General features: G+C 43.1%; 2 protein-coding genes across 5 annotated transcripts in view; one reads left to right on the top strand and one right to left on the bottom strand.

Moving 5' to 3' along the window:
- DNTT (DNA nucleotidylexotransferase) overlaps window positions 1-25,183 on the bottom strand; it is a 291,853-nt gene that overhangs the window by 246,460 nt on the left and 20,210 nt on the right. For 2 of the 3 annotated variants that reach the window (XM_053304897.1, XM_053304900.1), the window contains exon 2: window positions 1,703-1,776. The exons of the other annotated variant lie outside the window; for it this stretch is intronic. The gene's annotated coding sequence lies outside the window, so the exon portion shown is untranslated. The remainder of the gene's footprint in view (window positions 1-1,702; window positions 1,777-25,183) is intronic. 3 annotated transcript variants of the gene reach the window in all.
- BLNK (B cell linker) overlaps window positions 23,710-25,183 on the top strand; it is a 170,403-nt gene continuing 168,929 nt past the window's right edge. Inside the window, exon 1 of one of the 2 annotated variants that reach the window (XM_053304890.1) lies at window positions 23,710-23,760. The gene's annotated coding sequence lies outside the window, so the exon portion shown is untranslated. Of the gene's footprint in view, window positions 23,761-24,866; window positions 25,007-25,183 lie in introns of those variants that run through there. The other variant, XM_053304888.1, reaches the window with a different exon arrangement.

Genomic DNA, 25,183 nt, shown 5'->3' with positions numbered 1-25,183 from the left:
ATAGGAAGGATATAACCATCAGCATGGTTGTATTTGTTCATTTTTTTCATTCATTCATCTTAAAAATGTATACCCTGCCTTTCTTCCAAAAGAAACCCAAGACGGCTTACAGCAACCAAATTAAAACCATTGAAACAAAACACAATAAAATCAATAAAACTTGGAAAGAAGTGAGGGAGAAAAATGAACAAGAGTAGACATCAAACAAATCAGGGAAAGTTGGCCAAGAAAGATGAATCTTTTGATGCATCCGCCATCAAAATATCCCCAAAGAGAGGGTCAGTGAAACCTCCCAGGACAGAGATGTCAAGGGCAGCTACTAAAAAGACCCTCTCACATGGCCATCTAACACACTTTCAAAGGAGAAGGCACTAGGGGTGTGCATTTTGGATTTTTCTCATTTCGATTTGTATCTGAATTGAAACACCCCATTTTGTTTTGTACCCAAATTTTCTAAATCTGAATCACCTGTTTTGTTTTGTAGCCAAATTTTCAGAATCAGAATTTGGAATTTGGGTGGCGGCAGCCTAGCTGGCACCCATTGGGGCACTACACCCAACCCACTCTTCTGCCCCTGAATCCATTCCCAGGCTGGCATGCAGTAGCCATAGAAGGCTGGCAGGCTGGCAACAAGACAGGCATAGGCAATGGCATGGCATCATGGCAACTTGAGAGCATTCTCTCAACTCTTGAGAGCATTCTCTCTCTCTCTCTCTTCAGTGAGGCAGAAAGGCAGAATGGCGACTACTAACTTGCTGAATGAATTAAAAACCCCTCCTTTAACTCCCCCCACCCTTGCCCCTTCTTCGACCCTTCCCCTGGCCAATGTGGGGTCAGGGAAGGGTGGCAAGAAGCAAAAGAGCCAATGGGGAACAAGGAGGGAATCATCAGCAGGTCAGCCCATGCTTTAGGTCACCGATTGGAAGGTTGGAAGGACAGAAAATTTGAAGAGATGTCAAAAACAAAATGGAGACTATCTCAGAGATCGCCACAAAATGGAGGTCCGAAACAACAAAACGTTTTGTAGGCGAAACAGGGGCGTTTTGTTTTGTATTCAAAACTTTCGGATCTGGAAAATGGGTGTTTTGTTTTGTCTACAAAGCATCCAAAATGGGCTGTTTTGGGTACAAAACGTTTTGTATCCGAAACGTTTTGCACATCCCTAGAAGGCACACACTAGAGAGCTTCTTGAGATGTTCTTACAGGGCAAGCCAATTCCTGCAGGAGAAGCTAGTCCTTCAAATCTTGGTCCCACAAACCATCTAGGGCTTTAATGGCTCCTCCATACCTGGGGGGAAAGGCACCTTTTAAAGTGGTGGCCCTCTTATTTTTAGCAGCAGGAGAGCAATTGTCCCTATCCAACACCAGCACAGTGTCTTTCTAGTGGCTGTTACTGGGATCTTACTTTTGTTACTATTACTGGTGTCTGTTTTACTTTTTAGACGGTGAGTCCTTTTGGGACAGGGAATCGTCTTGTTCCTTTTCCTATGTAATCTGCTTGGAGAACTTTGTTAAAATGTGGTATATAAGTGTCCAATTAAAAATAATAATAATAATTAATAAACACCACCAGCACCTTGAATAATGCCTAGCAACAAACTGATAACTATAGAAATCAAATAAATAAATAAAATAAATAGTGCAGCTGAAAAAGAACCAGTGTAACATGTTCTGAGGGTCTCATACAACTGAAAACTCTCACCTCTGCGTTCTAGATCAAGGTGCGTGAGCAATCCTCAAGGACAGCCCTATGTAGAGCATGTTATAGTTATCCGCCTGAGAAGTAATGAGGACACAAATCTGTTAGAGATCCTGCTCTAGATGGCATCGACCTTTTGCACCAGTAAACCACCCAGTCCCAGGGGCACTGGGAGCAGAGATAGTCAGTCATGGCCTCCTTCTCTTTCCTGTTTATCTCTGCCTCTATGACCCCTCAATTGATAGAGAGTGTACTCAGGAACTTCCTGGGAATGATTTCCTTCTTCTTTCCCCCAGAATGCTTCTCTCTCTGACCACCATGTAGACAGCAGTTAGGTACAGGTAAAGTAGATTAGTTTAACTTTAAGTCAATCTCTATGCTTATCATTTACAAGCTGTTGCCCCTGAGACCCTGATAACTTCTGCTGTAATGGGAGTGAGTTAGCTCCTGAAATATTCTGCTCATATAAGTAATTACCCCCAACAGGATCATCAGGGCTAGGTCTAATCGAGACAGAAGTGGGTGCAGATGTCTTACTGGCTGGACAAAAAACTCTGGGGCACAGCTGACTTCTGGGCACCCAGGTGCAGCACTGGATCCAGGAGAATTCCCAGGCTATGAACCTGATCCTTCAAGGGGAGTGCAGCCTCATCAAGAAGAGGCCGATAAACCACCTGCTGCCAGTTCAACAGTATCCATAATCAAAACAGCCTTCATCTTGCCTGGATTTAATTTCAGTTTGTTAGCCCACTTCCACCCTTCACTGTCTCCTGACATCAGTTTAGGACATCAAGAGCATCTCCAGCTGGGAAAGGCACAGAAATACCATATTTACCCAGATCTAAGACAACGCGGTATAACTACCTCCACCACAAAAACCTGTATTTACCTGTATTTACCCAAATGGAAGAGGACCCTGGATTTAAGATGACACTCCCTCAAAAACGAAAACCTTATATTGGACACACAGTTTTGTTTCGTTTTTGTTTTTTTACATATAGGAACTGTAATCAATATGCAATAAAGATATAACTCTGCACATAAAGAAATGCCCCCTCCACATGATGGGCAGTGCTTTCAGAAGCACCAGCACTTCTCATGCTGCACCTCACTGTTTTTCTGTGTGAACTGGGAGCAGAGATGTCGCTATAATTGAGCAAATGAGTTCAAAGAACCCGGGGCCCCCAACTCCAGAGGGCCCCCCAGCTTCACCCCTCCCGATTTTATTTCCCTCTCTCCAAGGGGCCGCGGGAGAGAGGGGCAAACACAGACCCCCTCTCTCCCAGCTGAGAGTGTATGTTCACTAATGCTGAAAGGAGATGCAGGGTTGCTTGTTGTTGCTAGTGACTGAGGATTACTTTTGAGTAAGCAGCTGCAGAGCTTGGTGAAAGCACAGGGCAGTGTGAGAAACCCAAGTGTGGCGGATCTTTGAGTAAGCACAGCCTGAAAACCTTGGTGAAAATGTGTTTTCTCCAAGCTCTGTAGCTGCTTACTTGGAAGTAAGTCCCACTTGGAACTTGTTTTAGAACATAAGAACAGCCCTGCTGGATCAGATCCAAGGCCCATCTAATCCAGCATCCTGTTCCAGACAGTTGCCCACCAGATGCCGCTGGGAAGCCCACAGGCAGGAGCTGAGGGCATGCCCGCTCTCCTGCTGTTGCTCCCCTGCAACTGGAGGCATCCTGCCTCTGAGGCTGGAGATGGCCTATAGCCCTCAGACTAGCAGCTGTTGATAGACCTCTCCTCCATGAAGTTATCCAAACCCCTTAAAGCCATCCAAGTTGTTGGCTATCACCACATCTTGTGGCAGAGAATTCCACCGGTTGATTATGTGTTGTGTAAAAACGTACTTCCCTTTGGTCCCAAATTTCTTGGCAATCCATTTCATGGGATAACCCCTGGTTCTAGTGTTTTGAGAAAGGGAAAAAAATTTCTCTCTATCCACTTACTCCACACCATGCATGATTTTATAGACTTCTATCATGTCTCCCCTCACTCATCTTTTTTTCTAAGCTAAAATGCCCCAGGTATAGTAGCCTTGCCTCATAAGGAAGGTGCTCTAGACCCCTGATCATCTTGGTTGCCCTCTTCAGCACCTTTTCCAGTTCTACAGTTTTCAATGAAGTGTGTCTGTGTCTGTAACTTTAAAGATGCGTTGAACTTTTTCTCTGTGGAAATCAACGGATTTGATAGCTTTTTAGTTTTGATCTGATCCTTCAAATCGAAATCCCTCCACATAGAAACCCAATCGTGTCTTCTTTTTTTCCAAAGGAGTAAGTCCCACTGAGTGAAATACTTACTCCTAAGTAAGTGAGCCTATGAGCCTCTCCTGATTTCCTCCTTTACTGCATCGTGACAAGGAGACACTGTTCTTCTCCCTCTGAGGCAGCTGGCAGTGCCTGAGAAGAACGCATGCTCAGGCAGGAGGAAGAGGTTTTCAGGCATGCGTGCACACTCTCCAGGACTGAGGGGAGAAGCACTGGCTTTGAGGGGCTGCAGCCGCTGTATCTCAGAGCAACTCGTGTGGTGCTCCAATTCTCTTGGTCACAGCTGACTGTCCCAGCAGGGATTCCTGGTGTGTGCATTTAAGATGACCCCCTACTTCCTAAACTCAAAGAACTTGGAAAAAACCTCATCCTGGATTTGGGTAAATACAGTATAAAGCTGGACGACATCTGCATACTGATGACACCCAATGCCAAAACCTGGGATGACTTCCCCCAGCAGTTTCATAACAGGGACAAGATGGAACCCTGTGGGAAACCAGAGGCTAACGGCCAAGGCATTAATCTGAATTCTCCCAGCACCACCTTCTGGAACCAACCTTGCAACACAGTGCCTGCTAACGCCATCCCTACAAGGCATTCCAGAAGGATACGATGGTCAGGTGTATCCAACACTGCCGAGTGGTCCAGCAAGACTAACAGGAATGCATGACCCTATCCAGTTTCTGGCATAATTCAGTGCTGCCCTACTCCTGCTACATAGGCTTAAAGCAGGTCCCAGTACCAGTGCAACATGTAGTCCCCTTGCACTGGCATCGGAATCAGTACTCTTGATGCTTTTAACTCCTGCTTGTTAATGTCGTACTTCTTAGATTGTGAATTACAGTCAACCCTCGCCAACTGCAGTTTTCCCAATCGCGGCTTTGAGTATCCACGACTGGGAAATTGTGACCGGTCTCCCAACTTTCCACAAGTATCCCAAGTATCCAGTTTGATGAGAGGCTTTTGCAGTTGGGGGGGTCTCCCCAATTTGGGGGGTCAGGGTGATTTGGAGGACCCTTCACTCCTGTTACTGACAGGGGGATTCGGAGGGCCTTTTCCTATTTTTTAAAACTGTATTTTGCTTTTATGACCGCAATTTCCCGGCCCTAACCCCCTGTTTGCCATTGTTTTCAATGGCTCGTCAACCGCAGATTCGCCAACCAAGAGGTTTTTCCGGAACGGAACCTTCATGTTTGGTGTGGGGATGACTCTGGTTGCTCATTCGACTGGGCTGTTAGACTGTCCTGCAAATAAGGTATTACTTGCTTGCAATGACACTTGTTCCAAGCTAGAAGTTCCATAGGAAAAAGCTTTTATCTTAAGGGTCTTATAACAATTGTATGCATTATTTTCTATGTTCCCAACAAAACATTCTGAACAGAATGTTCTGCATTTTTAAGTCACCAAACTCTAATATTTTCAGGGCACTATCCAAAGCGATCACTGTGTTAACTTGGGATATGAGAGGGGTGTGTAACATACACAAACAAAATATAGTCCCAGGCTTAATTTTATCAAAGTTTCACAACGATCTAACTCTACTTATACTAAATTATAAAATTTGCCAATATAATTAAAAATAACCAAATATCATGGTATAATTTAAACTAACTGCATATAATGGTGAGTGTATAAACTACCTCTGAGTTCCATATATTAGCAAGAATCATTTTTAACTATTTAATTTATTATTAATCAGGAACATATAAAATCATTCACTGCTGTCACCAGGTGAGTGAACTTGATTCGATTTGTAAATACCTCAGACCAGGAAAAGAAATAAAATATTGTTTTATTTTGATGAAGACCACAGAGCAAGCACATGAGCTCCCCCTTCTGGTTCTCATGAAATCTGCATTGAAGTCATTTGATGCAATTTCTTAAATTCATCCATCTCTGGACAAGGATAGAAAGCAAGACTACACATACAGCAGGGATAATTTCTTAGAAAAAGATGCACGCAAAGATACATCAACAGAAGATAATGTAGATAGTTTTAAACCTTTAAATACAGCACACCCTCTTAAACATATGTTGGGGGTGAAACAGGTGTTTAGTACCTGCTAATGGTACTAAACTCCATTAAAAAACTGAATGGAACACAAGTGTGTATGAGTCCAGTTACAAATAACTTGCTACAGACTTTTAAAACAAAGTGCATTGTGCATTTTTAGCATGCACAAATCACCTAGATTCTATAATCATAGCAATTTCATTCTGCAAATCCTCAGGCACTTAAAAATCCACACTAAGCCTCACACACATGACCAACTGAAACAATGGTGTAGCTGACTGAGCAAAGCCTCTTCCTCAGGGATTCTCAAGGTTTGTTACATCAAGCCTTACCACATTAAGGAATAATGTAATTCCTTAATGTGGTAAACACTTCCTTTCTGGATTGGATAAAGTTCCATTTAGTGCAGCATTTTATTTCTAGCTGCAACTAGCCAGATACATCTCAAAGACAAACAGCATTGAGTACTATCAATTTTTATTACAGCCATTGGCCAGTCAAAGCACTGAGTACAATAGTTTTTCTCTGTATGTTCCCAGCATCTGGTATGAGAAGATATACTACTTCTGTATATGGAGGTTCTCAACTGATTTCTCCTTACTCAAATGACTGAGAGCCAGCTCCTAAAAGTATATGAGTGATGATCCACTGTGGATTGACAGGCAATCTAAGCACATAGCAAACCCATCAGATGAATACTTTTCCAGAACAACCACTGTAAGGTTCACATTCAAAATGTGCCACAGCAAACACAAGAGCCTTGTTTGCACCACCGATTGCACATAATGGTCCTATCTGCACTGCACCTCTTTCCTCTCCTTATCACTTAACTTTCATGGGTTCCCCCAAAGAATACTGTGAATTGTGATTTTGAGAAAATAGGGGAGCACGGGTGACAAGTACAAGGAAGCAATACAAAACCTGTGAACAACAGGCAAAGCAAAAAATGCAGAGACACAATACAGGGTAAGTCAATACTCCACATATAATCACAAACTGCAACAGGCATCCATCATACAGAAGCAAATAAATACAATAATGTGGGCTGATGAAAACTCCACAGACTCAGAGATGTAATTTTAAATAATAGTTGCTACGATGCTGATCATTTCAAGTAGCTGATATGATGCTGGTGGTGCCAGTTTGCTGAAAATGAATCCTCAAGAGTAAGAGGTAAACACTCTGCATAGGAACCTTGAAACTGGAAAACTTGGCACAGGAACCTTGAAACTTGAAATTTCTTGGCACTGGAACCTTGAAACTTTACAGACTCCCTAGGTAATAGTCCATTTCAAAAAAGTCTTCATCAGAAGTACCAAGAATCTACATATTGATAAACAAAATAATGAAACAACAGTTGTGCCAAGTAAATACTGAAATTAAGTAATGAAAATACAAACCAAACCTTATATCTGGAATGGCCTTGTCATTAAAGGCAGCACTATCAAGTGCCTGTTAAAACATGCTACATTCCTTAATGAACAACACACAGCCTTGGAGTTAAATACTCTCCAAATGAATCAACCAGTCACATGATGGGTGGAAATAATTAACCAGCTGTGCTGATCTTCATTTCCCCTATTTTTAAAGGAAATGGGAGAAATCCCAATTTTCATTAAACCCAATAGGTCTACATGTCTTGAACTTATAAATTCAGTGAAATTCTTTTTGTAGGAGAACCTTATGTGTATTCTGTATGTCAAGGATCTTGATATATGTTTGAACAATACAAAAAACTTCTAATCATAAGGTCAATGGGATTTTTTAACAAAATGTGGTACTAATGGGGCATCCAATATTCTGTTATTTAGCCTGGATCTGTGTTTGAGAACACGAGTCTTGATGGCTCTTATAGTGCTCCCATTTTTAATTATTTTTCATACACCAAAACTCTTTTGAAAAATTGGAATATCTCACTTTGTTGTTCAACTCTAACTTATTGATATCCCTCTCCACAACTTTCTGGAAAGCCTGAACCACAGGGTACTGTCCACTAGGTATAAACCTTGATATGGGTTTAACTACATCAGGAACCCGTGGAGGTGAATCTCCAAAAAAACTTCTTAATTTCAATATCCTACATCTGCCTCGGGGTCTCCTGCCCCTGCGAGAAGAATAGGGCCCCCTAGATAGAGTCTTGGATGCTCTATCCAAGCATGGTCTCCCATCCTGAATGTAACTCTCATCACCAGAAGTAGTGGTAGACAACTCCGTATCTGTACCATTAGTGTCTGATATACTAATAGGGTCCCTCCATCTAACCATTTTTTTAGGTGTACCTGCAGATGTAATCCAATTGTAAACATCACCCAAGTATAATCCCGACTATCTCTTTCAAATTTCCGATTTTTAAATTCCTTGAGTGTCTCTAGAAACTGTGAAATGTTCACATCAAGATCCTTATACCTTTTATCAAACAAATCAGGGACAACTAACTACTTCAACTGAGTTTCACAAGTCACAATCTCCTTCTGAACAACCTCTGCCTCCTTAAGAGCCTTTTGGATTATTAACAACATAAGATCAAATGAACACTTATTCAGTATGGCAATCCACCTATACTTAAAATCCTCATCATCCCCAAACACGGCTGGGGATTTTTGAATGCGTAATCCACGTGGAATTCTATTGACTTGGCTGTAATCTTTAAGGCTGAAGGCATGAGACTGCAATTTAACAAGTTTCTTCTTCAGATATAATAAATGTGACCAATCTGTATGGTAAGTTTGGTTATCATTCAAACTGGGAGACATACTCCCTAAAATAGACTCTCTTTCTTCACTAGAAAAAGCCAATGTGCAGCTATTTGAAACGATCAGCATTGTAGTAACTATTATTTAAAATTACATCTCTGAGTCTGTGGAGTTTTCATCAGCCCACATTATTGTATTTATTTGCTTCTGTATGATGGATGCTGGTTGCAATTTGTGATTATATGTGGAGTATTGACTTACCCTGTATTGTGTCTCTGCATTTTTTGCTTTGCCTATTATTCACGGGTTTTGTATTGCTTCCTTGTGAATTGTGATTTGGCAGTATCCTGAAAATGTTCTGTTTAAGATTCATAGCCCAGCCCCTTCAGAACACCAGCTTTGAGGTTCCCTGGGAAGAGAGAATGTCCATTAAACAAGTTTAAATTTATTTATTTGTTTGTGTGATTGATTGATTTCTATATCGCCCTTCCAAAAATGGCTCAGGGCAGTTTACACAAAGATATAAATAAATAAATAAGATGGATTTCTGTTCCCAAAGGGCTCACACTCTAAAAAGAAACATAAGATAGACACCAGCAGTCGTCACTGGAGTTACTGTGCTGGGGGTGGAAAGGGCCAGTTACTCTCCCCCTGCTAAATAAAGAGAATCACCACGTTAAAAGGTGCCTCTTTGCCAAGTTAGCAGGGGTTTAATTATTAATATAATCCAGTATGAATACAATCCACTGTGAATATCATCCACTGGATTAAACATGTAAACCTGCATTGTTAGTAACTTGTTTCTGCAACTTAGAAAGCAAGGTAGGAAATCATTTTTGTGGGCTATTCTTGATGGCGCAGCGGCGAAATGACTTGACTAGCAAGCCAGACATTGCTGGTTCAAATCCCCACTGGTTTGTTTCCCAGGGAAACAAACTATATGGGAAACACCTATATCAGGTGTTTATAAATATAGTATATATCCCATATAGTATATATCAAACTATATGGGAAACACCTATATCAGGCAGCAGCGATATAGGAAGATGCTGAAAGGCATCATCTCATACTGCATGGGAGATGGCAATGGTAAACATCTCCTGTATTTTACCAAAGACAACTACAGGGCGCTGTGGTCGCCAGAAGTCAACACCGACTCGACAGCACACTTTAGCTTTTTACCTTTATTCCTGACTTGCTGGAGAAAGCAAACTTCAGCAGTATAGGCAGAATACATTGTTTTTTACTGCAGCATTTTACAACTCTGATTACCATAATATCTTTCATAGCAGGCACGTACATTCCAATGAAGTACTCTGTAAATACATAAAGATACTTAGCTGGAAGTGTAAATCCAATACAATTGTTATGTTTTACCTTACTTCCCACGCAGATAAGAATGATTTGGTGTCACTCAAATACATTTCAGCAACTTTTACTTTGTACATCAATTCTTCTGAAGTCACTCAGCAAAGACGTTAACTTGTGCCTCATTCTTTTCTTAGAAAATGTTTATAGAATCAAGCTGATTATCATGTACCATGTTATGTCAGTCTAAGCTGTAAAGGAGCTATAGCTGAGGAGACAGGTAATCATTTTAAATCACCCCAGCCTTTGTTAGAGACAGTGGTTTTGCCAGAAAGTGCTTGCTAAGGGATTTCACACTTCGGAATAGCACCAGTTCTAAATAGTTGAATGTGGAGAATAGTAACAGCTTGTCTCCATACTCACAGAGTGCACATCCATGACACTTTGCCAATCTGAAAGGTCCAGATCCAGATTATGACCCCTCTCTTACCTTCCGAATCTTTTCCCAAACCTGACTGGACAAAATGGACCAACAACTGCAATGTGCTAAAAATACCACTTCACTGCTGCCATCTGAATAATTTATATGTATTGAAATGAAAATATATTGGCCATTTTTCCACCCAAATGTCCCTCAAGGTAGTATAAAGGATCGATCAAAATATAACAAATTGAACAAAATAGAAATGTAAAAATATTAAAACAATACCACAAAAGACCAGAGCAAAGTCAACAACAAAGCCAACAACTTCACCATAGCATAGTAGTTAGAGTGTTGGATTAGGATTAGGACCGGATTAGGACCGGGAAGACCTGAGTTCAAATCCCCATTGAACCATGAAACTCACTGGATGACTCTGGGCCAGTCATGTATCTCTCAGCCTAACCTACCTCACAGGTCACAGGGTTGTTGTGAGGATAAAAATAACCATGTACTCTGAGCTCCTTGGAGGAAGAGCGGGATATAAATGTAAATAATAAATTAATAAATAAACCACCAATCTGGTTGTGAGGACTGGTAAAGTGTGCCGTTGAGTCGGTTTCGACTCCTGGCAACCACAGAGCCCTGTGGTTGTCTTTGGTAGAATACAGGAGGGGTTTACCATTGCCTCTTCCCGCGCAGTATGAGATGATGCCTTTCAGCACCTTCCTATATCACTGTTGCCCAATATAGGTGTTCCCCATAGTCTGGGAAACATACCAGCAGGGATTTGAACCAGCAACCTCTGGCTTGATAATCAAGTCATGTCCCCACTGCTCCATTAGATGGCTCGTGATCTTGTGGTAGGTAGCAAGCATGAATTGTTCCCTTTTTGCTAGTAAGCGTGAATTGTCCCCTTAAGCGGGGTCTGCTCTGGCTTGCATTTGAATTGGAGACTACATGTGAGCACATGTAACATGTGAGCACATAGAACATGTAAGATATTCCCATTAGATATTCCCATTCCCTGTAAGATATTCCCACACCAGGTGGGGTTCGAGGGGGTGCCGGACCAAACTGGCCCAGTCGGGTTTGAGTTCGGTCCGGACTCTAACCAAACTGGGCCAGCCAGTTCCATGCACATCCCTATTCTCTGCTGGAAAATGTTTAATTAGTTTTGTGTGTGTGTTTGCAATGCAAACCTACACTGGCAAGTAAATAAGCTACCTAAGAAAACTTTCATCTTTTTTGCCTTTCTGTACTGAGAAATCTGTATTGTAGAACTGATGTTTCAATACAGTAGTGGGTAATTGTTCTGAAATGTAAAGCTTTCTTTGAGCCATTAAGGATCAACAAGAAAAGAGAGAAGAGAGTTAAAAGAGATAAGAATAGGCATCGATATTACCCAGTTTCAACATTATTGGTTTTTGTAAAATGTAACACACACAAAAATCCTATGGCGATTATTTTCCCAGTGTTATCAGGCTAGTTATTCATAGATTATTATCTAGTGCATTATTATACAGAACATAAACTAACAAATATAACAATTGGGCATGTCAAAAAGGAAATACTGCTGCAAATGTCCTTGTAATATTGGTCAGTATATGGAGGCAATGATTTTTTTATTAGATTCACAAGACATTTTTACTGCTCTTGTTAAAGGCTTGGTGGGGATTAAGGTATTATTTCTCGTGCACTGTTGACACAGCTTTTTGAACCTGAGTTGCTGGAGCATTAAAAAGCAAGCACATGGAGCAATCAGAGCTCCTTTAATCCCAGGTCCCTGGTTTTAAAGTGCTACTTAATCAATCAAAACAAAGAGTTGGATTCCATGTGGAATAATCAAGAGCTACACATCATCTTTAAATAAAATCTTACGCTGAAAGCTCATGTCTAACTAAGCAAGTATTTCCCCACTGAATCAATATCACCAGTGCAGGATGTGTCACTGAGCAACCACAAAATGTTTCAAGCTACAGTTTTTGCATTTTGCAAACCAGTGCTGTACGGTCAGTGGAAACCGAAGAGTAGAAGCCCCATAGCATCTGTCTATTGCTGGAATGTACCATTTCACTTTGGAGGAGGAATAGAACTGAAAATCTGAATGTCTCCACATTAAAGATTAGCATGTGAAGAAGAGACTAGCTTTCCCCCAGGGACTTCTACACATGGCAGGTTTTACCACAAGTTTACAGGGAGGCTTTATTGCGGGCTCAAAGTTGTAAAAAAAAACCCACCCACCCACCCCCGTCGCAAATAGTGGATTTTTTTTTTTACCCCAGATATACTGTATACTTTCTCCTTATTTATTCAACTTATGTGCTGAAGATATACTGAGAGATGCTGGATTGGAGTGGTCTTAAAGTTGGAGGAAGAAACATCAATAAGCTGCGCTATGCTGATGGCTCCACTCTGATAGCTGAGAATGCGGATGATCTGCAAGCTCTAGTAATGAAAGTCAAGGAGCACAGTGAAAAAATGGGACTACAACTAAAGTAAAGAAGACTAATCTAAATGACAATGGTCACAGCAACCAGCCTCAGAACTGATAATGAAGCCACTGAAGTGGTGGATAGCTTCTGCCTTTTAGGATCGACCATCAACAGTAAAGGATCCAGCAGTCAAGAAATACACTGCAGACTAGCACTTGGTGGGGTTACAATGAAGGCCTTGGAAAGGGTATTTAGATGCCATGATGTGTCTGTACCTACAAAGATTAGAATCGTTCGGACAATAGTTTTTCTCATAACACTCTATGGATGTGAAAGCTGGACTTTGAAGAAGCAAGATAGAAAAAGCATTGATGCTTTTGAACGTTGGTGCTGGAGAAGACTTTTGAGGATACCATGGACAGCCAGGAAAACAAACAAATGGATCATAGAACAAATCAATCCAGAATTTTCACTCGAGGTACAAATAACCAGTCTCAAATTATCGTACTTTGGACACATTATGCGAAGAACCACCTCCCTCAAGAAGTCCATAATGCTGGAGAAAGTTGAAGGAAAGAGATGAAGAGGACGGCCAGCAGCAAGATGGATGGCCTCTATTATGACAGTAATGAATTCACCACTGAGAGACCTTAAAGGTCAAGTTGAAGACATATAATCCTGGAGAGAATCTATCTATGTGGTCGCTAAGAATCGACACTGACTTGACAGCACTCAATCAATCAATCAGTCAGTCACTCAGTCGGGCTACACTCTTAACGCACAGTGAAAAGCCCAAATTGTGTGTGAACTTCTCCCTGATAACTCTCAGGGATTTCAGGGTAAATCTAGCTGATATGTGAATGCACCCCCTCCATTCCAGAGGAGATGTGAATTAAAGGGCTTCAAAAGCCCCATGTGAAAAGTTTCCTGGGCTAACATTTTATGTGGGGGTGCAGGAACATTCAAACATTCAATCTTCCACCTTCAATCTAAACTAGTGTTGCCCTGCAAGATATAAGAATAGCTTCGGCACATCTGCAAATTTGTGATTGTTCATAGTAAATTCCAATGTCAGCCATAGAAAGGAGAAGTGCACATGTTCCTAGGAGTCTAGTCCACCACAGCCTGTTAGCAATAGTAAAGACAAATGAAACCCATGACAAAAATGTCTTGTCAACTCAGATCTGAAATCTCATGTGTTATATTGGTGAGGATAGAACAGAACAGGGCATTTATGGGAGGCAGGAAGTGGAAGTGTAGGGTGGAAGATCTTGTCGGAATGGAATTCTCTCCCTCCCTCTCCTCCCCCCAAGCTCCCACTGTTATTAGCTGTGTCCTGTTGATTTACAGAAGGAAACGAACCTCCTTTTGGAACCTTTGTTAGAAAATTTTGTGGCTGCAAAGCATAGGTACTCTCTGCTTCTTCAGGGGTGGCTTTTGGTTCCAGCAGAAATTCCAGGCTCCCCCTACAAAGCTATAATTTTGGGGCATGTCTTGTGGGTCCCTCCCAACAGCCCCAATTACTCCACACACTCCTAACAGGCGCTTACAGAGGCTCTGTGCCTATCCACATGCTCCATTAACAGTCAGCAATGTATTAACAGATAATTATATAATACAATAAAAGGAGTGTAAAATCAAGAATATTACTTCTGATTTAGGTTAGAAAGAAAATATGGTAAGTTGTGACATCTGAACTGACCAGTCTTGGTTTATTCTAAAGCAGCTTGCTTCATATAAAGCCAGATATGAATGCAAGGTTTAGAGTTTGGGTTGAAGACCTGAGGAAAAATAACAAATAAGAGGATAATGAGGCTGATCTCACAAGCAGCCAAGCCTGGGCTTGGCTGTCCATCAGAACTGCCAGGATCCACGCAGATCCCGGCAGCCTTGAGGCACCAAACCCAGCATCAAAGCCTGACTCTTAGCTGAGGTTAAGGGTGCAAATGCTCCCTTAATCCAGCTAACAGGATTGTGTGGAAGCTCGAACGGGCACCTAGAGCAGTGTCTCTCAACCACCAGTCCGTGGACCGGTGCCGGTCCGTGAGTCATTGGGTACTGGTCCGTGAGGCAACAGATGACCTGGGTTCTAATATTATAAGATAGAGAGAAAAGCATCTCTCTATCCAGTTTATCCACACTGTGCATGATTTTATACTCTATTATGTCCCCGCTTACCTGCCTTCTTTCTAAACTAAGAACACCATGGTCTTTCCTCACAGGGGAGCTGCTCCAAACCCCTGATCATTTTTGTTGCCCTTCTCTGTACCTTTTCCAACTCTACAATAGCCTTCTTGAGGTGCAACGACTAGAACGGAACACAGTATTTCAAGTGCGGTCTTAAGCTTTCACCCTGAGTGAGAAGATTGCAGAGACAAGCTTTCGGTGCCATGAGGGAAACAAAATGGAGGGTGAAGGATTGCACTGCAGAAACAGTTCCCTTGCCACTCACTGGCTTCCTTTGTGCCTCTACTATCTTGCACATTTTCTGTGCAGAAAAGCAAGGAAGGGTGCCAAGACGCAGAGGCAGAGAGAGCTACTGTGAAGTAGGGATGTGCATGGAACCAATTCGGAGGAGTGCTTGTGAGTGTGACGTGTGCACGCACACACCGATGCGCACATGCACATCGGGTACTTCTGGTGATGTAGGGTCTGACAAGGCAATGGGGCGGCAGGGACGCAAGCTGCCGCCCTGATGGACCCTTTGCTAATGGAGTGCTGGCAGGGGAGAAGTGGAGGGAGGGATAAATGCATCCTCCCCTGCCCTTAAAGTCAACCCCCCCACCTTCAAACTTCCCCCACCCAGTTCCGTGCACATCCCTACTGTGAAGAGGCTGCTTCCTCAGCACAATTGCAGGACAGCCACTTGCCCTCTTGTTAATTGCAAACATATTTGTTGGGATTCTTTGATGCATTGGAAGGACAAGTGTACTCTGGACTCACAACTTTGGATAACTGACGCATTTCCTGTCAACATTTGAACTAGTTTTTTTCTGATGAAATGGTAAAGAAGAGGAGTTTTCAAAAGTTTGGTCACATTTTTAAAAACTGTGTTTTGAAGAAATTCCTAGGCTGCAACAGCAGCCTAGGAAAACAATGGTTGTGAACAGTGCCCAAAAGACAGGTAAAAAAAGATTTTTCAATGACCATTTGAAAGCACCTTTGAAAGTACAATGTTCACTCCAAAAATGTGAATGGATAAATATTCCACACAGCCTTATTGATATTCATGTAATAGTCATCCTTGAAAGAAGAGTTTATAAAAATGGATGTATTATTCATGGATTATGTTAATAATTAAGATTTTTTTCTTGATTCTTAATAAGTGTTATTTTATTTACTTTATTTATTTATTTATTTATTTGAAACATTTAATATACCGCCCACTCCGAAGACTCTGGGCGGTGCACAAAAACATACAAAACAAGGCAACATTAAAATTTACATTCTAAATTAAAAACTAAAGTAACTAACAAAACACACACACTCACGCACGCGTAAACTACAGGGCAAAAGCCTGGCGAAAAGGAAAAGTCTTCTATAGAGATTTGAAGATCAGTAAGGAAGGGGCTAAACAAATCTGAGGGGAAAGAGAGTTCCAAAGAAGTGGGGCAGCAACCAAAAAGGCCCTTTCATGGGTCCTAGAGCCCCAAACCTCTCAGAAATCAGGAACTGACAAAAGGGCCATCTGAGATGATCTAACCGGACGGGCTGTGACTGAATGGGAGAGGCGGGTCTGTAGGTAGACAGGCACCAGGCCCCCGCAAGGCTTTGAAGGTCAAAGCCAGGACCTTAAATTGAACTCGGAAGCGAATAGACAACCAGTGCAATGACTGCAGGAGAGGTGTTACCCTGTCATATTTGCTGGTACCCATGAGTAGGTGAGCCGCTGCATTCTGGACCCATTATAGTTTCCCAATCATCCTCAAAGGTAACCCTAGATAGAGAGCATTAATAATAATCTAAGCGGGAGATGACAAGGGCATGGGTCACTGTCGTTAATGCCTGCCGATCAACATAAGGGCATAATTGGCGAACCAGATGAAGCTGGGCAAATACACTTCTGGCCGCAGCCTCCACCTGCTGTTCAAGCAGGAGGCACGAGTCCAAAAGGATTCTCCCTTCTCCTTTTTTTTCCTTGGTTTTTGTTATATTATTATTTTATGCTGTTATTTTTTAGCTGAAATTAAATAGAGGAAAACATTCAAACATATTTTCCTTTGGTAGCTAAGAGGAGACACGTTGCACTCCTGATTGTTCAGGTTCACCCATGTGATTAGGCAATTATTGGACCACTTCTGAAGAAGCCTGCCTTGGATCCCTCAGAGTTGAGCAACTACAGGCCTGTCTCGAACCTTCCATGGCTGGGCAAGGTAATTGAGAGGGCAGTGGCCTCCCAGCTCCAGACAGTCTTGGAGGAAACTGATTATCTAGACACATTTCAGACTGGCTTTCGGGTGGGCTACAGGGTGGAGACTGCCTTGGTCGGCCTGATGGAAATTCTCCAGTTTCCATCAGGGAATGGACAGAGGGAGTGTGACTCTCTTGGTTCTTTTGGACCTCTTGGCAGCTTTCAATACTATCAACCATAGCATCCTTCTGGAGCGTCTGAGGGGGTTGGGAGGGAGTGGAGTCCACTGCTTTACAGTGGTTCCGCTCCTACCTCTCAGGCAGGTTCCAGATGGTATCCCTTGGAGACTGCTGTTCTTCAGAATCTGAACTTTTGTATGGTGTCCCTCAGGGCTCCATATTGTCTCCACGCTGGGAGAGATCATCAGGAGATTTGGTGCAGGGTGCTGTCAGTATGCTGATGGCTCCCAAATCTATTTCTCCATGTCAACATAATCGGGAGAGGGCGTAACATCCCTAAACGCCTGCTCGGAGGTGGTGGTAGTGGTTGGATGAGGGATGACAGACTAAATCCAGATAAGACAGAGGTACTCATTGTGCGGGGTCAAAACTCAGGAGATGAATTTGATTTGGCGTCCCAGGTTGAGGCAGTGGCCAGAAGTGCCTTCTATCAGCTTCAGATGATATGCCAGCTGTGTCCATTTCTTGAGATAAACAACCTCAGAACAGTTGTACATATGTGGGGTACATACGTGCTCTAAGTGGGGCTGCCTTTGTATGTAGTCCAGAAACTACAGTTGGTCCAGAATGCGGCAGCCAGGTTGGTCTCTGGGTCATCTCGGAGAGACCATATAACTCCTGTATTGAAGGAGCTACACTGGCTGCCGATTGGTTTCCAGGCAACATACAAGGTGCTGGTTATAACCTATAAAGCCCTAAACGGCTTGGGCCCTGGGTATTTAAGAGAACGTCTTCTTCATGATGAACCCCACTGCCCAGTGAGATCATCAGGAGGTCCATCTGCAGCTGCCACTGGATCGTCTGGTGACTTCTTGGAGATTGGCCTTCTCTGTTGCTGCCTCAAAGCTTTGGAATGTGCTCCCTGCTGAAATAAGAGCCTCCTCATCTCTGGCAACTTTTTAAAAGTCTGTAAAGAGACTTCTGTTCACCCAGGCTTTTAATTAAATATTGTTTTAACAGTTTTGACATCATTTTAAAATATTGTTTTTAAAATTTTAAATTGTTGTAATGTTTTAGTTTTTTCTGTTGTTATTTGTTTTCTTTTGTTGTAAACCACCCTTTGGGCAGTATAAAAAGATAAATAATAGTCCAGAAAGGATTGCCCTCTGTCTCAATCAACAATGAAGCAACAGCAGCCTAGGAAAACAATGGTTGTGAACAGTGCCCAAAACACAGATTAAAAAAGATTTTTCAATGACCACTTGAAAGCACCTTTGGAAGTACAATGTTCACTCCAAAAATGTTAATGGCCAAACATTCCACACAGCCTTATTATTGATATTCATGTTATGTTTTGCTGTTTTATCAAAGATTTTAAAAATGCATTTTGAGTGGCGTTTTGATATTTTAAAAATTGCCATAAGCTGTATATACAACAGAGACTCTAAGAGCCCAGTATATTAACTGCAGTTCAAAATATCTGGCTATAGGCTTTTCCAGCCTGTTCAAACAAATAGAATTCAAAGGAATTGCCCAATTAAATGGAAAAGCACACTGAAATACACACAAAAGAAAACACAATCAAGTGTTTCATCATCAACTTTTAAAAGCAAAAGATCAAAGAAAATCATTGATGCATGGGTAGCAAGAGTATGATGACCATTTTTATTTTATTTTTATATTTTTGCTATTCTAGTTAAAACAGTAATTTATGACAGAGCAACTAAGAGTAATATAATAATGGGCAATCAAATGCCCAAAAGTGTACAAAGAAAGAGCAGTCTGGTTTGACTGATCTATGATCGTAATAAAGTTCTATCTGTCTATCTAAAGAGCAGTCTGGAAGAGGAAGAATTATAAAAACTGTTGAGAAAAATGTGGAAGTATTACTTGCAACTAAAAAAGTAAATCCAGACTACTGCTGCACTAAGTGCAATCAATGAACAAAGCTGCACAAGATGGTTGTGCAAATGAGCAGATACTCAAAGTTGCACAATATCTTGTGGCCTCAGTTCACTTGCACAAGGATAGTGGATAGCATTGCATCATTCCTTGCAACGTACATGGATTGAGGAAGAAGTTTCACAGGAGGTGTGAATACGCACATACTATTGCACAATTCAACCCTAGTCTGGAATGCAAAATCTTCACTTAGCAGAACCAGCTAGCACAACTTCCTGGCACTCATGCAGCATTAGTCTGGATGCCAATCAAATAAAACTACAGTTTGTCCCCATATTAGGCACAGCTGCCCTGAGCACAGAGGATTGGCATATGACTCCATAGAGCCCTGTTCCCAGTGTGCAGGCACCACAGTATGCCAGGCCATTACCAAAAACGTGAGCCCTAGCCCTGCCTGCCAGCTTCACATATCCCTATCTAGTCCTTCCTCTTTCTCTGATGCTAGAATGAGGCCTAGATGGTAATACAACTGGCATGCAAGGGTCTCCCATTCTCTGCAACTGCCCTGCACACATCCAAGGAGGAACAAGGCTTTGTTGAACCCTAGGCCAATCTTTGGAGAGGAGAGCTGGTATTGTGGAAGCATGCCTGACTTGTCCTCCTAGCTAAGCAGGGTCAGCCCTGGTTGCATTTGAATGAGAGACCACATGTGAGCACTGTAAGATATTCCCCTCAGGGGATGGAGCTGCTCTGGGAGAGCAGAAAGTTCCAAGTTCCCTATCTGGCTTCTCAAAGATAGGGCTGAGAGAGGCTCTTGCCTGCAACCTTGGAGAAGCCGCTGCCAGTCTGTGAAGACAATACTGAGCTAGATAGACCAATGGTCTGACTCAGTGTATGGCAGCTTCCTACGTTCCTATGTTTCCACATGCAGATGGCTGCATACTTTCCACGTGCAATGCCATGGGGATGGATTGTGCCCCAAATGCTTCTTCAAATGAGACTTGTTGAGGTGGTTCAGTTATCAAGTTAACACTAGGGATGTGCAGAACCAGTTCATTCGTTAACCGGACCTGTTTGAGCGGTTCAATCGTGAGCCGCTTCAAACTGCTTCAAGCTGATTGGTCAAACCAACTGGCCCAGCCGAATGGCTTACTCAAACCCATTTGCAAACCTGCAATTTGGTCCAAATTCAATTTGAATTCAGGCCGAACAGTGCCAACTGGTACCTGCACACCCCTAGTTAATGCTGTACCACCTGAAATGTAATTTGGAGAGGCACTGGTTTGAAAGCACCTTCATATCAAAACCAGTAGCAGCCAGTTTGGCGGCCCGGGGGGGGCGGGGATATGGAGTGGCGAGAGGCACCTTTAAGCATAAATTAGTAGGTGCTTACCTCCGCTCTGGCAGCACCTGCAAGTTGCTTCGAGCAGCAATGCTCCACCCAACCTCCTCCGCCGGCAGCCAGGTGAGTGGCAGAGCTGGTCCCCTGTGGCAGGGGAGTGCCGGATGGCCCGCTGTTGCTTGGAGCAGCTTGAAGGTGCAGCTGCAGAGGTCAGCACCTACTAATTTATGCCTAAAGGTGCCTTTTGCCTCCACCACCACCACTGTTCCCTTTAAGGCATGCACATGTGCGCGCACTCACACATCTTCTGACGTCCGCTCAGTTAATTTTAGATCCCGCTTAAGTAGAATCAGGAAGGCCCCACTCTGAATGCATGTGCGCGCACACTGCCTTGACACTGCCGCCCAGAACAAAACACATTCCGCACACAGATGAAAAGAATTAGAGAGAACACTGACCACCACCCCTGGCAGAACCCACACTGGCCACTACTGATCAAAACATTACCTATGTTCAAACTTTCTCTGATTGCCATGGTGGTCTTGTTGCTGTTTTTAACATTGAGGGAATGTATTTGGAATGCTTGGCACATGAACATCTAACTCAAGGTTCACTGGTCCCTATTTGGGAGTTGGTGCAAACAGCATCGGTTTCACCCAAGATATAGCTGGTGCAAACATAGGAACATAGGAAACTGCCATATACTAAGTCAGACCATTGGTCTATCTAGCTCAGTATTGTCTTCACAGACTGGCAGTGGCTTCTCCAAGGTTGCAGGCAGGAATCTCTCTCAGCCCTATCTTGGAGAAGCCAGGGAGGGAACTTGGAACCTTCTGCTCTTCCCGGAGCTGCTCCATCCCCTGAGGGGAATATCTTGCAGTGCTGCTCACACATCAAGTCTCCATTCAGATGCAACCAGGGCAGACCCTGCTTAGCTATGGGGACAAGTCATGCTTGCTACCACAAGACCAGCTCTCCTCTCCTACCCTTAGCTGTGCAGGCACATTTACCATTTCAAACTAATCAACAATTCAGGATTGTTTGTTTCACTGACCTAAGTAAACAAAGGTTTGTGCCACAACAGCCACAGTGCCATCCTGAGCAAGGCAAACATGGCAGAATCATAGAGCTGTGCTCCTTTTGCTTTTAAACAGAGCTATAACTTCTCACTACATTGTTACGCATGGGCACCATGGCTCTGGTACTGGGGGGACATGGTTGCTTCTATAACTCTTTGTATGCAGCCTACAGTGCCATGGGTTGCTCTTGCACTTGTGTTAATAAAGACCAATTTTGCTTCCTAATGTGCCATTACACTGTAATGGGTTTCATGAATGCTAGCTGACCTACTCTCGTTAGGCAGATCACTGGCAGATCCTGGAGGCCAGCTGAGGTTTCTGAATGGGATGTCAATGGTACTGACGTACCCTGATAAGGAAAGCCATCAAGAGACTTGTTAGATGGCACCCACTTGATGGGAGGAGCTGATATGGAAATGAGGTGACCCATTCTCCCCCATCCTGCCACCAATCAATGGTGTAAGTATAATCAGTAAAAAGAAACAGCCATTTCAGGCTGTTCCTGTGAGAGACAGAAGTCCTGTTCACACAGATACAGTCCTTCACATAAAAGCATTATGAATATACATACATCTGAATGCAGATACAGCATCATGTCTGAATAAGGCTAGAAAACAACTGAGTTTTAAAGAGGTTGGGATGGAGAGGCTGGTAAGAGAGTTGAAACACTCCAGGGTGCAAGGCCAGCTCTGGGAATGGATGTAGTCTGCTGATGACTAGTAGGAGTCCTCTGCTGTTTCAACTCAACTCAACCCTCCCTGCTGCTGCATCATGAGAATATAAGAACAGCCCTGCTGGATCAGGCCCAAAGCCCATCTAGTCCAGCATCCTGTTTCTCACAGTGGCCCACCCAATGCTGCTGGAAGCCACAGGCAGGAGTTGAGGGCGTGTCCTCTCTTCTGCCATTACTCTCCTGCAACTGGTTCTCAGAGCCATCCTACCTTTTGAGACTGGAGGTGGCCCACAGCCCTCCGACTAGTGGCCATTGATGGACCTCTCCTCCATGAAGTTATCCAAACCCCTCTTAAAGCCATCCAGGTTGTTGGCTGTCACTACATCCTGTGGCAGAGAGTTCCACAAGTGGATCACGCATTATGTGAAAAAATACTTCTGTTTGTTGGTCCTAGACCTCCTGGCAATCAATTTCATGGAGTGACCCCTGATTCTAGTGTTGTGTGAGAGGGAAAAGAATATCTCTCTCTCCAAATTCTCCAAACCATGCATGATTTTATAGTCCTCTATCAGGTCACCCGCAGTCATCTTTTTTCTAAGCTAAAAAGCCCCTGGTGTTGTAGTCTTGCCTCATAAGAAAGGTGCTCTAGGCCCCTGATCATCTTGGTTGCCCTCTTCTGCACCTTTTCCAGTTCAACAATGTCCTTTTTTAGATGTGGTGATCAGAATTGTACGCAGTACTCCAAGTGTGGTTGCACCATAGTTTTGTATAAGGGCATTATAATATTAGTCGTTTTATTTTCAATCCCCTCTCTAATGATCCCTAGCATTGAATTTGCCTTTTTCACAGCTGCCGCACATTGAGTCGACACTTTCAACGAGCTATCCACCACGATCCCAAGATCCTTCTCCTGGTCAGTCACCGACAGCTCGGATCCCATCAGCATATACTTGAAGTTGGGGTTTTTCGTCCCAATGTGCATCACTTTACACTTGCTAACACTGAACTGCATTTGCCATTTTGTCGCCCACTCCACCAGTTGGGAGAGATCCTTTTGGAGCTGCTCACAATCCGTTTTGGATTTCAGTACGCGGAAGAGTTTGGTATCATCTGCAAATTTGGCCACCTCGCTACTTACCCCTGCTTCTAGATCATTTATGAATAAATTAATATCCAACTAGTGCAGTGGGCGGAGTTGTGCACCTGGCCCTTGAGACAGGCACGGGGCCGCCATTTTGGTTCCCTCTGCACATGACACCTGCCAGCCAATGGGAGCAGGGGAGTGGCTGCATAAATGGCCAGCAGTCTTTTGTTTGCTCTCAGTTGCTCTGGGGGCAAAGAACCCATCTCTCCCACCCTGGTTCAGTGAGAGTTGTCCAGTCACCTTTTGGGGCCAAGTAAGAATTTTTGGGGTCATACCTTATTGGCTCTGGTGTGGCCTTCTTTCGCCTACTTCTTACTGACTCTAATTGTTAGGTTGTCAATGTTGCATGTTTGGTCAGCTTGCAGGTGAATGAGGGTTGGGGTAGGTGTCTCACTGGAGGGCCATTTAAGGCAAGTAGGCAAGCCGAGGAAGGTTTGCCCTTGCAGGGTTTGCAGCCTTTGGGCTGGGATCCACCCTTACTCAGAGGCTGGCTGGCACCCACCACTCAAAATTCTGCAGCCTGGGTGATGTGGGGGCTGGTTGGCCTCCCCTCAGCGGGGTTAAAGCCTTGTGGTTGTGGTGACGTCTGGACTTGGCACCGGGTGGAATCAACACCCAGTCATTTGCCCTGTGGTGGGCAGTCCTCGTTATGAGACTGTCCCACAGAGCGGGTAAAAGGTAACGTGTGCAAATCCATTTCGACTCCTGGCACCCACAGAGTGCTGTGGTTTTCTTTGGTAGAATACAGGAGGGGTTTACCATTGCCTCCTCCCGCGCAGTATGAGCTGATGCCTTTCAACATCTTCCTATATCACTGCTGCCCAGTATAGTATCAGCAGGGATTTGAACCAGCAACCGTACCTGCACTCTAATTGTAAGTACCTCATTTGCAGGTTATTGTAATTTATTAATAAATATGGCCTTAGTTCATCCAATCGCACGTCTTGTCATTATTGGGCCTGGGTGTGCAAAATCTAATTTGTATTTGTGTAAAGCAAATATTACAAAGATACCATAAGCCTCCAGTGATCTAAAACTGAGTAATGCTGCACCCCTGGAATTTATCACTGCTCTAAGAAGTGGGGAGCAGGCACATAAACACATTCTCTCTCCTTCTACTGTCCAGTTCTCACTTCCAGCATAAACCCAGCCCAAAATAATGTACACAAAATAAATACATGTAAGAAAATTATCTCTTGAACTATCAAAATTGAAGATGGGAGTTTAAGTACAGTTCTAGAGCTCTTGATGCATCAATTGGTGCCTTCCAAAGACCTTTCCCCGCTCCCCAGCAGGGAATTTTGTACAACTCACTCTCAGATCTAGTTTATGATGTTAGTTCTTTATTTCCCTCCCACTGGGCATAGTATGCCTGTCAATCATTCTCTGAACACATGGGAGAGTGAGTTTTCATAGACATCATAGATATAACAAACTGTGCTGGACTTTAAGTATTTGGAAGCAGTTTTATCACCAGACAGGACTCTTATCTGCATGTGGTAAGTTGTTCTTTAAATACTATATTTGCAGTATCTTCAGTCCTCTATGTTTGTTCTGGTATTGGATATGTTGATATAATATTTATTTATTATTTATTTATTTGTCATATTTCTTTACCGCCTGATATGTATGTGAATGTTTTATACAGAAAATAAATATGGTGCCTTAATAGCTGC

The sequence above is a fragment of the Hemicordylus capensis genome, chromosome 3, assembly GCF_027244095.1.
Source record: "Hemicordylus capensis ecotype Gifberg chromosome 3, rHemCap1.1.pri, whole genome shotgun sequence".
NCBI lineage: Eukaryota > Metazoa > Chordata > Lepidosauria > Squamata > Cordylidae > Hemicordylus > Hemicordylus capensis.
The sequence above is the reverse complement of the archived record's forward strand: the minus strand, read 5'-3'. Positions and strand labels throughout refer to the sequence as shown.